Below are 13,950 nucleotides of genomic sequence, written 5' to 3' on the forward strand. Positions count from 1 at the left end.
ACGAACTTTAAACATTTCAGAAATTCCAGTTATTTTAGAAACTACTAGCTGTGGAGCCACTAAGAACCAGGTAAGAAACTTGAGGACTAGCACTAGGCAAATTATGAAGTTGAGATTTTTCTCTAGTGAATTTCTACCTTTCCTTTTTATGCTGCCATCTCCTGCCCAGACTTATATCTACCTCTCAGATAATGAACACTTTACCAGACTTATAAGGACTAGTTTCCAATAATGACACTTAGGGCAGCTCTGGACATGTCCCTCTCCCCAGCTACATTAAAACTTACCCATCCTGTGTCTTCTTCACTTAGAGCTTAGCAATAAGCTCCAGACTTGTAAAAGACTAATTCACATTCAAGATTGCAGTATTTCTCCTAGAGGTGGTTTTATTCTTGAAAGTAATTCCTGGGCGAAGGCAATGTCTTAAAGGAATAAATGATCAAAAAATCTTGGACACTAGACAGACCAAAAATATTTTCAGACGTGATAGTGTCTTTAATCACATTATGAAAACATTTATTTATAGGTGAAGGTCATGTTCAAAGTGAATTAAATTAAACCTCTCCGTTCATCACTGAGGTGCTTTGGCCATCTTGCTGAAAGTTAATGAAGATGTAGAAAACTTCATGAAGTCCTTCTGAGGCAATTGGTGTTTCTGGGATCACTGATGGGCTGCACAGTCCATCACCCACAATTGTCATTTCAGATCTTCCTCTGAGCCACAGCTGGTCCCAACTTAAACTACTGAACTGAGTTTAGGGTCTCATGCTAGATTTGGTATAGTTTTCTTACTGAGATAGACTCAGATATCAAGATATTAAAATATTTCAAAGGCTTTAGAGTTAACAACACTAATATATTGAAATTTTTTCTTGAAGTATAAGTCCTATTTTATCAGTACATCTTCTACATTGATAATTAACTCTATCCTTTACCCAGTGAATATCTAAAATAATGCATAGTTTACCAAAATTATGGGAAATCTACAGACTACTTCTATCTAGGGTTGAGCAGATTTCCCTTTAAAATTATAATTCTGTTAGACTAATGCTTGATACAAAACACATAAGAGTCAAAAATTCATGTTAAGTGGCAGGTAAAAGGCAATCTGAGGTAAAATATGTTATTGTATTATAATATGAAGTTTTCAAGAGGCCATTGTTCACCTATTACATTAGCAATTACTATTTTTTAAAAATAATAACACTCAGTGTCAGTAAGAGGCATGAGATAGGCATGCTCATGCAATGTTCAATGTTTCAAAGAACTTTTGAAATAATTATACTCTTTTTCTTAGCTATTCCTCTTCTAGGAATAAGAGAAGTAAACAGACATGTGCAATTTATAGTAGGAAAAAGAAGCTTAGAAACAACGTAAACATTCACTTATGAAAAAATTTGAATACATTAAGGCACATCACATCAAGAAATATTACATATCCACTAAAAGTAATCTTTTAACAATTGTGGTTTTGATTTTAAATTTTAATTTAATTTAATTTTGCATAGAGAATATTTGAATTATCTATATATTATATATATATAAAATATTTTAGTTGCAGAGAAGGTTTTCAATGATATGTTCCCCTCACATGCCTAACCATCTCCCCAAGGCAATCAGTTTTACCAGTTTCTTGTTTATCATGTCAGAGATATTTTATGCATAAACAACTTCTAACGTGTGAATAAAAGTTTGTCTTCCCTCAAGGACATCACATTAAATTTGGAAGTTTAAAAAAGATTACTACTCAATTCTCTACGATTTCTCACTACAAAGCTTCCTGTGAGATTTCCAAAATTTTCAATATGGAAGGACTTCCTACCGTGGGACATGGCTAGAAATCCTATTTTCCCACCTGTCTGATTAGTAGAGACCTTCTGATTAAGAGCAAAAGAAATAAGGAGTTGTAGTCATGTGGGCACTTTCCCTCCAAATTCCTAATCACTGGTTGTATTTTAGGGGGTGAATGGAAGTGAATGAGTTTTCCTTTTTCTCAGCCTAGATGATATTCACTCACCCACTAGAAGAGATGAGTTGAACAAGCAAAGCAACTTCTTAATTTTGACATTGGCTACAGTGACAAGGAAACACCTTAAAAGCAAAAGTAGACCTTGAACTTAGCTTCTCACACGGTCAGCAGAACGGTGTGCTGGCCAGTCCCACACCGACACTTCCTGCCCTCCATCATGCTGAGCCAGGGGCCCCACTATGTCATCATGGCACATTTAACTTCCATCCAGGTCCCCATCAACATCATTGCCCTCATTGTGCTTAGAGGAAACATCACAAACCTTAGAAGGCAACCCTCACGCACTGTCTCCCCAAGCCAAATAAAATGTCTTCCACGATGACCTTTTTGCTGGGACTTTGTGCTTTTTTCCTCAGATAAAAATCGCAAGATGTAAAATTTGTTATAGAAACTGTTTAATGAGTTTCTGGACCTGAAGCATCATAAGCACTTAATAATTTTCCAAGCAATGACTAAATGAATGAATCCTATATTGTTGTTTTAAAGAATAAATGTTAAAGATGCATGCATGATACCTTTTGGCACTGTGTTTGGTACTAAATGAAAAGAGCAGAGGTGGACATTTTGATAGTGAGGAAAGGACTTCTGGATTTGTATTTGAGAAATGTTTAATGCAGTGTTTGATTCCGAAGCCCTAATGATAACAGGATACACATGATGACAAGTGACGATCCGTCCTTGGCAGCTGACCTTACTAACAGACTGTTATGACCCTAAGCTATTTTGTTGGAACTGAGCTATGGCTCAGAGGGGGAGACAGTTAACAATTCTTGAGTTATGTAGCACCTTTCTCCCCCAAAAGAAATCCCACACTTAGTTGGCAAATCCTTTCCCTGTATCTGGCTATTTAATGCTTTTTCTTCTGCTCTGTAGAGAAATTTTTCACTGTATAAATTGGTTTCATTTATAAATGGTGAAAATTTTTAAATTAAAAATGTACAGTGCCATTTAAATATAAAGTATTATTATTTATGGTAACTATTATTGCTGTTATAATTACCATAAGAATGATAATGTTTATAATGCTCTCCCAAAATAACAAGCAATTTGTTAGCTGGATAACTAGCTCGTGTAACTAGCTAGTGTAAACGAGTATAAGCCCAGGCATTTAGTATGCATTTGGTAAGAATTTATTGCCGAATTAATCGGTAGGTGTAATTTTCCTTGTCTTGGAATTGTAGGGAATAAGAACTAGCTCCTAGGGGAAGGAATGCATGATCTGTAGGAGCAGCTCTATTTGATACATGATCTGCCAAGTCAGAAGAGTTTCAGGTACTCAACCCCAAAACATGCATATGCCCAGTCGTGGCTCTCAGAGAGGATACCCAACCTTCAGTGATGAAGAAAAGACAGGCATTCATCATGTCTGGGCTTTTGCAGCTCTTTTTGGTGCAATGGCAGTGAGCTCAGCTACAGGACGGGCAGTTTTCATGCTCAGTAGCGACCACCATCTTCTGACCGCTTTCTATTTGCCAAGCACAAGGAAGGAATCATGGCACCAGTTTGATAAATGGGGAAAGTTGGACACAGAGAGGTTGATTCTGTTGACTAAGGATGCATCTCTTAAGTGGACTAGTCATAATATGAGCACAAGTCCAAAGCCCATGCCACAAACTGGTGTTTCCCAAAGATTCAGTCTCAGTCCACTGGGAGGATCATGAATTCCTCTAGGCAAGACTCTAATTAACTATCACAAGTCCTTATCTCAGGTCTTATAATACACAAATAATTACTCCACTGAGTTTCATTTTTATGTAAGAATAAGGACCAATTCACCAGTAACTTACTTAGTCGATTACTAGGAGTTATTAAAATGTTGGTATTCACAAACTAAAATGAACATGTTATTAGATAGTTTATAGATGGCTCTAATACATCACTCTACCAAGGGTTCAGGCTGACATAACACATTGTAAAGTTGCTATTTTGCCTGTGTGACACACAGAGAGCTGGAAATCCACTAGAAAGTGATAATGGGTGGGCTAAGCGGACTGTGAGGTCTTTGCCTTGCTTAAGTGTGCTGTAATAATATATTAAAAGGTTGAGTGCCATCGTCCTAACTATTATGCTAAAAGGAAAGAGGAGAGAGTTTATTCCCTTCCACGTGAACGGATCAGTGCAAGCTGGTACTATGTTCTTGTATATGGAAAGGTAGCTTAAGCACTAAATATTATTTTATTTTTCTCACATCCCTATAATTTACATAGAACACAATTCTTTTAAAAATGTCCTATTATTTTCTAAACTAATGATCTAGAATCTCAAATAAGGCAGGACATATCCAATGCTGATGAGGTCTTAATTCACAGGTTGATTCATTTTTTGAATAAATATTATTTGAATCCTTGCCTGTTTTGAGGGATGCTAACGAGCCTGCCTTTTTCATACCCTAAGCAATATAAACTCCTTGGCAAGGCCATTTAATCTCTCTTCAGAAAATCAGAATAAGCACTTTTCTAAAACATACCTAAGGCAGCTGTGCATTCAACACATCACCCATCAACTGCCTTTAGCAAACAGAAGATCATTATTAGATTCCCAGTATTAACTATTCTTGGACCCATTAGTTGCAAGGGCATGGGCAAATTGGGTTATCCATTCTATGAGTGTTTTTATCACAGAGTTGACAATATATATTGTTCTTTAGTAAAATGTTCCTACTCATCTGAAAAATTCTTTAGCCGTTGGGATACAGCTCTTAATTTTCAACCATAAGATAATAATTCAACATTTATTTATCTAGATCACCCAATTATTATTTGTTAGTAAGTGTAGTGGTGTTAAATAGCAATTATTTCTACTTGGCAATTTTTATCTCAGCCCAGGAAAAGATAAATTGTTTAAATAAGGTAGAAGAAGAAGTCTTTTAAGTCTTTGATATGACATTTATCACTGAAGATTCCCCAGGCTTTGTTGACCCCCAAAGCAGCTATATTTTAATAATGCTTTTCAAGCAGTTTGAAAACAATTTTCATTTACCACTTAATAGTACTTAGGACAGCAACTTGAACAACTAGTAAGTGTTAAGGTTAAGAAACAAAAAGTAAATAAAATGGAAATGCAAATGCTACTACATTCGCTAAATTGTATTCACATTCAGTACTTTTTCATTTGTTCTGATAAAGTATGGTAAGCCCCCAAGCTTTATGTAGTAACCCTTCATCCTAGAAAGAAAAGGAGAGAGATCACTGTGCACATGTATTTCTCTTTGTACTTTTTTCTTTCTTTAGGGAAATGAGAGTTTAATATGTTTTCATTCAGTCCCGAAATAACATTCAACATTAAGTATAGCATATGTATTAATGATGATAAGTAAAAATGGTAATGATGAAAATGTCGACCCAGCCTAATGTCTATGATTAAAAGGTAGAAAGAAAAAACAAGTGACAATTCTCATTCGGAAACAGATTTACGGCAGGTAGTCAAATTTCACGAGGGTTAGGAGGATTGTAGATAGCCTTTCAAACCAAAAACTCATGGTATTGTTGGTCAGTAACCTCCTATGGACCAGCAGTATCCCAACAGGGGCCTTTTGGGGAATTTAAACTTCAACAACAGTGACATACTGTATTGTCCACAGTATAGGCGGTGTGTCCACCATGGTAGCCACCAAATTGCTCCTAGCAAGGAAGTGACCCGGTGTCTGTCTGCTCCTTAGATTAAAGAGGAAAAGGCTTCTGTAATATGTAGTTTGTCTTTGCTGGCAAAGATCACCTAGCCCTACTGAAAGTATGGGGGTTGGAAGCACAATTCTTCAAGACTTCTTCAAATAGAAGAAATATCAATATTTAGTACTTAAACATTAAAAAGTATGTCTTTCTTGAAATGCTCTAAATATCACTCACCTTTGTAAACAAGTCTATATATTGTGTACGTGATTTAGAGAATGGGCTTAAATGCTCAAACAGACATGGATCCACATTATTAATTATGTAATATAAGGTGTTGTTCGCAGATGTTAGCAAGCATTAGAATCAGGCTGGAGAGCGTTTTCAGACACAGATTGCTATCATGTTCATTCCTAGGGTTCCTGGACCACATCTCAGTAGACTCGAGGTGGGTCAGGGAATTTGTATCTCTAACAAGTACACAGGAGCAGGAGGTGGTACTGATGCTACTCATTGGAGGAACACATGTGGAGAATCGCCAATCTAAAGTTCCATTCCTAGCCCTGCTGTGCCTCAGTTTCTTCACCAGTTACTTGAGAGTACTAACACCTACCACCCAGAGTTGTTGTGATTAAATAAATGAGATAATGCATTTAAATCTCTTAACACAATGCCTGGCACCTACTGTAATATGCTCTCAATCCATGCTAGCTATTACTACTGTTTAATTCTATGGACCCTGGAGAGATCAGAAAATGAAGACAATGAATGGCATGATATATTTGCCTTTGGTTGCCTCTCTGAATTTTCTGCTTTTACCTTTAAGTAGACTAAACTCCTGTTTTCACTTCTGAGTTAGAAAGATGTAGTTCTTCAATGACGCTAAATCCACATTTAGTTTGGCAATGTGAATTGTTCATGTGGTTTTATATTCCTCATTTGTTTCTCATTCTGTTCAGTAAAATATTCATGATTTTGGTTGGCTGTAAGATGTCCCAGGATGAGCGAGGGAAAAGAACCGTGCACAGTTCTACCTTGTAAGATACTTCAGGGACAAATTTCCTTCTACAAACGCAAACTTGGGCTGCACACAGAGATAATGCTACCATTCTTGGACTTTTCTACATTTTTAAGTAAATTTACTGTAGTTGGTTGTTAAGCTGTCTCCTGGTGAATATGTTCCTTAGAAGACATAAGATGAGAAACTCAAACTCTTTCACTGGTTTTGGAACAGAGCTAAGTTGGTTTAACACTAATGACTGTACCTGTATTCTTTCTGACAGGATTGTCGGGTTCTTATGTAAATGAGTATATGTTGTTGGTGCCTTTGTACAGAAAGAAAAGAAACAGACTGAGATCTAAAAAATAGCAATAAATGAACCAAACCTACACATCTAGGGTTAAAAAGCACTAATGTTTATAAAGAAGCAGGTATTCTATTTGTTGTTGTTCTTGTTTTTGTGATAACCACAATGGAAGACCAGACTCATGAGAGATAGGAATGCTTTTGGTAGAAAATTCTGAGCTAGCATGGATGAAACCCATGCACTAATATATAATAATATAGGTCCCAGGTGCAGCAGCTTATAGCCACGTCTCCTGGATTAAAGCAATCAAAGCTCATCCTGCAATGTTGCATATTCAGCAACATGCAAAATTACTACCATCACCCATGACACCAAATAATAGAAGTCTTCATCATATATGGGCTTCTGAAGGGACTTATCTGAAGTCAACTTCCAAGTTAAGATCCCTTGGGGAAGATTCTTATGTTATCAATTTCTTTGTCTATTTTTTTGAATGGTGTCTCCTCCACTCAGGGAAATGACTTCAGACTGCAAGGAGGTAGAACAAACATCATTAAGGCAGGATTGAAGTTCACCACTGAGTTGAGGGTTGTAACGGTGAGGCTTGCCACTTTACATAAGCCTAAGTGTCCAGATGAAAGCTATGTTGGGGGACTACAGATGTGTTTCTTCTTTGATGGCAATCTTTGTGATTCCTGGATAAATGAAAACGTTTCAGAAGTTAGAAATAAGTGAAATGTCCTACATTCAAAAGCAGACAGGGAAAGACACATTTCATATAGACACATGTTTATACTGTATATATATTTATTTATATATATACACACACACATAAGTGTATTCATAAGTACACATGCACTGCAGACACTATAGATACTCTACACCATGGCTGTAGGACAAATTACTGACTAGAGCCTTACGACTTGGGAAGTAAAGTGGTATCATTGGTAGTCATCTTGGGCATACCAGAAATTAAGTAATGACAAACTAATCTCATAGCATTTCTGATACTATACTGTTAAGATCAGTGAAGCAACACAGAATTGTGTTTTTATTTTAGCGAGATTTCTAGGCATACTACAGACATATGGGCTGGAGGGAATCATAATTGGTTGCAGGAGAATGCGACAGGGGTACTTGTTTTGCAACGTGCTGAACTCCCCATTGTTGAATACATGCTGAATGAGAACCAGGAAAGTCTATTTCTCTTCCTGCACAATGAGCTTATGGGCTGAAAGTTCCATGAAGTAAGGTTCTTAACTCAGGTACTAGAGTATCCACTCAACAAAGAGGTATTTGATAAATGAACAAATGTCAAAATTTAAGAAGTGATTGTTACAGCCATTTTCTAACATCCAGATCTCTATTCTTAAATAGCTTCGATTTCTACTGAGTTAGGACGTGTTTGCTTAAGAAACACGTCCTAACAATAAGAAAATTGCTAGTTTCTGGGCCGGGAGCGGTGGCTCACGCCTGTAATCCCAGCACTTTGGGAGGCCGAGGCGGGCGGATCATGAGGTCAGAAGATCGAGACCATCCTGGCTAACACGCTGAAACCCCGTCTCTACTAAAAAGAAAAAAATAAGCCGGGCGTGGTGGCGGGCACCTGTAGTCCCAGCTACTCGGGAGGCTGAGGCAGGAGAATGGCGTGAACCCGGGAGGCGGAGCTTGCAGTGAGCCGAGATCGTGCCACTGCACTCCAGCCTGGGCAACAGAGTGAGACTCCGTCTCAAAAAAAAAAAAAAAAAAACTGCTAGTTCCTTTGTTTTCTATTCTGTTATCTGTGTTATCTGTATAACTTTCCCTCTGATGAAAAATAAATAGAAGTACTGTTGGGAAAATACTTAAAACTGTGAATGGTTTTTTATAACATGGATTTGAATCAAAGTTAAGATATTTGCAACCCAGTCACCAGAATAATTTTACTACTAATTAAAGCAATAATCCCTATTCTACGTTGCACAAAAATTAAACTGCACAAGTTTCTTCTTGCATTTGCCAAACTGTAAATAGATTAACCCATTCTTTTAGCCTTCTAAAGAATTGACTAAATTAAAATAATATTGAATTTTAGTAAGTACCCTTCAGATACCTCATTTTGCCAATACAGATTTGACAGAACAAAATGCTGTCATGATTGAAGAAATATTTTTCACTGCTTATTCATCAATTCAGATAAAATGATGTCATACAAAGTCAAAGTTCAGAAAGACACAGATATACCCCCATTATTCCCATACTGTTTCCTTCTATGCTCTCATCTATAATTTTAACGGAATTAAATGTTTAATTAGTGCCTACTACATACCAGAATATTGGCTTAAGCGCATTCACATATATTATCTGATTCAATTCTCGTAACAAATACGCAAAATAGTAATTATTTTTCCTAATTTACAAATGAGGAAACAAAGGTTCTGAGAGGCTGTAACTTCCCAACATTGCATAGCTAGAGAAGTGTAGAAACAGAACCCTCTTCTAATTCTGACACATCCTTTCACCATTGCTTTTTTCTCCATCATCTACCAACTGTTGACCCTAGGAGGTAATGAGTAGTTGGTCATTCTGATTCTCAATTCAAAGGATAAATTAATGAATGGACACACAATTTCTTTTTTTTCTTTTTAATATGACCCATACTGCCTCCAGAAGGATACGTGAGTTCAATGTAAAGACTTCAGGAGAATTTTTTCAGTGATTTGGAATCAAAATAAGACTATCAATAAACATACAATTGATAGCTGATATTTACTGAATATTTACCATGTTTCAGACACCGTCACCTGTGCTTCATATGCATTTTCTCTTTTATTTCTCAAACAGCAAAACTGAACTTTATCAGCTGGGTATAATTTTCATCTCTACTTCACAGAAGAAATTGAGGCACAGAGGGATTAAGTAACTTGCACTAATCATACTGTTACATAGTAAAGCCTGGGTTTGTGTCCAGGCACTGAAACTCTAGAACAGTGGTTGTCAACTGGGCCTATTTTGTCCCCAGGGGGTATTTGGCAATATTTGGAAACCTGTTTGGTTGTCATAAGTGAGGGGCAACACTGGCATCTAGTGGATAGAGGCCAAGGATGTTTAAAATACACAGAACAGCTCCAGAGAAAAAAAGAATTATCCAGCCCAAAATATCAATGACAAGCATAAGAAACCCTGCTCTAGAACCTGCCTTTTGGCATTTCTCTGTACTTCTGTACTACTGAATTTGGGCAAAATCATGGAAATAATGTATACAACGTCTCACATTACTGATGATTAATTCTCAGCTGCTTTTAATCTCACGACACTTTCTCATGACAATATTGATTATAATACATTGCAACAGCAGATTTTACTGTACCTCATAAAGATCTTGGTATCTTCTGTAAAATAAAAATGCCTGGTTTCACTTCCCAAAATTTCTTGCTAAATTAGTCTGATGTAAATCTCTTGGGAATCAGATATTTTTTAAAAATCTCCCCAAGTGATTTTAACATGCAGCCAACTTTTGAGAAACGTGTAGAGAAAAATAACAGAGATTTTTGTAGAGAAAAATAACAGAGATTTTTAAAGTATGGAACACTTTCTATTCTCCACTAAAATAGTATCCTAGTAATGGTTCAAAGTTATTGAATGTTTATTATGTGCCCAGGGCTGGACTGAATGCTTTGCAGGAATTATCTCACTTTAAATTCTTCAAATATTCTCTATGCAAAATTAAATTAAATTAATACCTAAATTCCTAATACCATCATCTTGAGGGTAAGAATTTGAACGTATTAATTTGGGGGAGATGCACACGTTCAGACCATAGCATCACCATTTTACAGATGATGAAACTGAAACATCTGAAAATTAACTTATCCAGACTACACAGTTAGTGAGTAACAGAGCTGTTTATTAAATCCAGCTCTTTCTGACTAGAAAACCCATGGTGTAAACCAGCAGTTCTGAAACATGAGCATGCCTCAGAACCTTCCAGAAAGCTAGTGAACACATAGATTGTTGAGCTCAGTCCCCAGAGTCTCTGATTCAGTAGGTCTGGAATGGTATCTAAGAATCTACATGTTTAACAAGTTCCCAGTGATGCCGCTGACTTTGCTGGTCTGGGGACTACACTTTTCAAGAACCTCCGTGGGATGGTTTCTATAAAATCAAGCTATTTTTTATGACATTTCTTCTATTTAAGGGGATTTATCCCTCATTTCCCCCTGAATCTTGGCAGCTGTGGGTGGTTGGAGAACTTTTCTGTCCCCCTAGCATAATGTCTTCTGATACTAGGGACAGTTGTAAGCACTACGTTAGTGTGAAAAGGGCATAATAGCTGCTGCCTACTGTGAGATGGGGTCAAGGGAGAGCTACCCAGGGGAGAAATCAACTCCCCCTTGCCTCTAAAGCTAAGCTCCCTTAACCAGAGAAAACGAAATCTACCAACAGGACAGAAACAGACCTAAACCATTGGGACAACAATTCAAAGTGACAATTAAATGCCAGATCAAGGGGATGAAGGGACAGGTTGTATATTAAGGGAAAACAGGAAATGAAGAGAAGATTTTTGTTTCAACTTCCTTGTTCCTACACTTAGAACCAACTATGATTAAATAAAGAACAAAAAGAGGCAAGTGTTTTTCTTTTTAAACTATCTCTCATCCCCACTAAACATCAGCAAGCAAGGAAGCAAACATATCCCAAAGATGAGCCATCGATGTAAAACACAAGTTAGGGGAAATCATGAGAGTAGGCGGTGAGACTCCTATATGGTCCCCCAGTGTTGAGTCAAGCAACTAGTGTGTATTCACCCATTGATCAACTCCATTCTTGGTTTGTTTGTTTGTTTGTTTGTTTTTGAGATGGAGTTTCGCTATTGTTGCCCAGGCTGAAGTGCAATGGCAATCTTGGCTCACCGCAACCTCCACCTCCCAGGCTCAAGCGATTCTCCTCCCTGAGCCTCCTGAGGAGCTGAGATTATAGGCACCCACCACCATGGCTGGCTAACTTTTTTGTATTTTTAGTAGAGACAATGTTTCACCATATTGGCCAGGCTGGTCTTGAACTCCTGACCTCAGGTGATCAGCCCACCTCGGCCTCCCAAAGTGCTGGGATTGCAGGCATGAGCCATCATGCCCAGGCAACTCCATTCATTTTACTGAATCCTTATGTTAGACACTGGGAGACACACAAAGAGAGGGTTTTATGCCTAAGGAGCTTATAGTCAAGGTGAAAGAGAAGCATATAAACAGGATTATTGAAGAGTACCAGGACCAAATGAGTGGTGGGGACATAGGATCCCAGGGTAAGCAGAAATTACTATGGGTAAATGGTCAGGGGACACTTTGCAAACGTGGTGAGAGTTGAGCTGGGTCTTCAGAATTAGGGTAGGTGTGGGTAATTGGAGCAGAGTGGAGGGAGGCTGTCAGGAAGTTCAAGGAGGAGATAGAGGTGGCATGAAAAGGCAGAGAAGTGAGGCATTCGGGATGGCTCAGGTGAATGGATGGCTTTGACCTAGGATCACAGGTGAGTGCCTGAAGACAGAGCTGGCCCGGGTTGTAGAAAGGTAGGCCAAGGAGGAGCTTGGGTTTGTTTTGTGGAACCTAGAGGGCTGAAAATTTTTGATAAGGAAGGTGATGTGATAAAACTGAAACTTTATAGACATACTAGCCATCCTCCTTCTTTCCTGAACACACGCTAGATCCACCCCTCCTATCTGAGCTCCTATCTCCAACTCTGCCCTTTGTTTCTAGGCGACAAGCATACTCTGTGCTATTAATTCTCCTTTGATTCTCTTTTGTACCCATTTCCTGGTTGCGAGAGCGGGAGCTGGATTTTTATCAAGGCTCAGTAGACATAAAGATGTATAAGTTTCTACCCCTAATACTTGGCTTTTAGCACCCTATGAATGGTGCCTATTAATTTCATTTACTCAAGTTAATATTTAATAACCTTGAAGTAGTTCACAGGGAACAATTCTGTCTACAATTTGAACTATAACACATCAGATATTTGGTATCCCCCAGATCGATTTGCTTTCTGACAAAAAAAAGAAGTTCTTAAATGGTTTTCTTACTTATCCTCATTACCTACAGATCTTCTAAGTTAGAATTTTATTTCTTGTAAAATACAGAAAAATAACAATTACAATGAAAACAATCAAATAGGATTAAATCCACAGGATTTAAATACACACTGGACTGTGAGCTTCATCACATTTATTTCCAAGTACAAATGGTAGTAATTACTTATGAATTAATTAATAAATATTGAAAGAATGAATGATAACCAGAGTCAACAGCCAAAATGCATATCTCCACGATGAACAAAGGCATGAAGATTCATATTGAACTATGTTTACTGAATTCCCAGTGTGTTTCAGACACAATATTAAGCACTTTCACATTTACTCCTTTTATGACTTAATGAGTGTTACAATCTGATTTCAGACATGAGTAGCCTGAGGTACAAATAGTTAAGTAATTTACCCAAGAAGTGACAACCAGATGTGTTAACTTAAAGCCCAAGGTTCTTTGCTAAAGTTTTTACCAAATGTATCTAATCGTAACAAATACCTAAGTGCTTATGACTATAGGTTCCCAGACCCCTCCTCAGATTCTGACTCAGTAGTTGCTGGGGTTAGGAATCTACGCCATATGTCTCCGGTGATTCTGAGGACCATTCCAAGGGTCTTCAGTCCCTGCTGCCCATTAGAATTACTTTAGAAGTGTTTAAAATTCCAGATGCCTTGGCCCCCCACCAAACAAATCAATGAAAGTAAGAAGGAAATCCCTGGACATCAATATTTTTAAGCTCTCTGGGTTATTCCAATGGGCATCCACAGCTGAGAACCACTAAGTTCAGCTCTACCATGCCGAAAATAATCTTGAATGGATTTCCCAGCCTCCTCTCCACCCCTTGCCTTTCTCCCCATCAAAAAGCAGTTCTACTACAATGTAAGCCAGGGAAAAGTGGAGATGTTTAAGAGAAAACAGGAATAAAAGGAGGATTAACAAACCATTTGCTTTCT

General features: G+C 37.7%; 1 protein-coding gene across 1 annotated transcript in view; it reads left to right on the forward strand.

Moving 5' to 3' along the window:
- Positions 1-13,950, forward strand: part of RORB (RAR related orphan receptor B) — a 195,565-nt gene that overhangs the window by 102,466 nt on the left and 79,149 nt on the right. The window lies entirely within an intron of this gene.

This window comes from Pan paniscus, chromosome 11 (assembly GCF_029289425.2).
Source record: "Pan paniscus chromosome 11, NHGRI_mPanPan1-v2.0_pri, whole genome shotgun sequence".
In the NCBI taxonomy this organism is placed as follows: domain Eukaryota; kingdom Metazoa; phylum Chordata; class Mammalia; order Primates; family Hominidae; genus Pan; species Pan paniscus.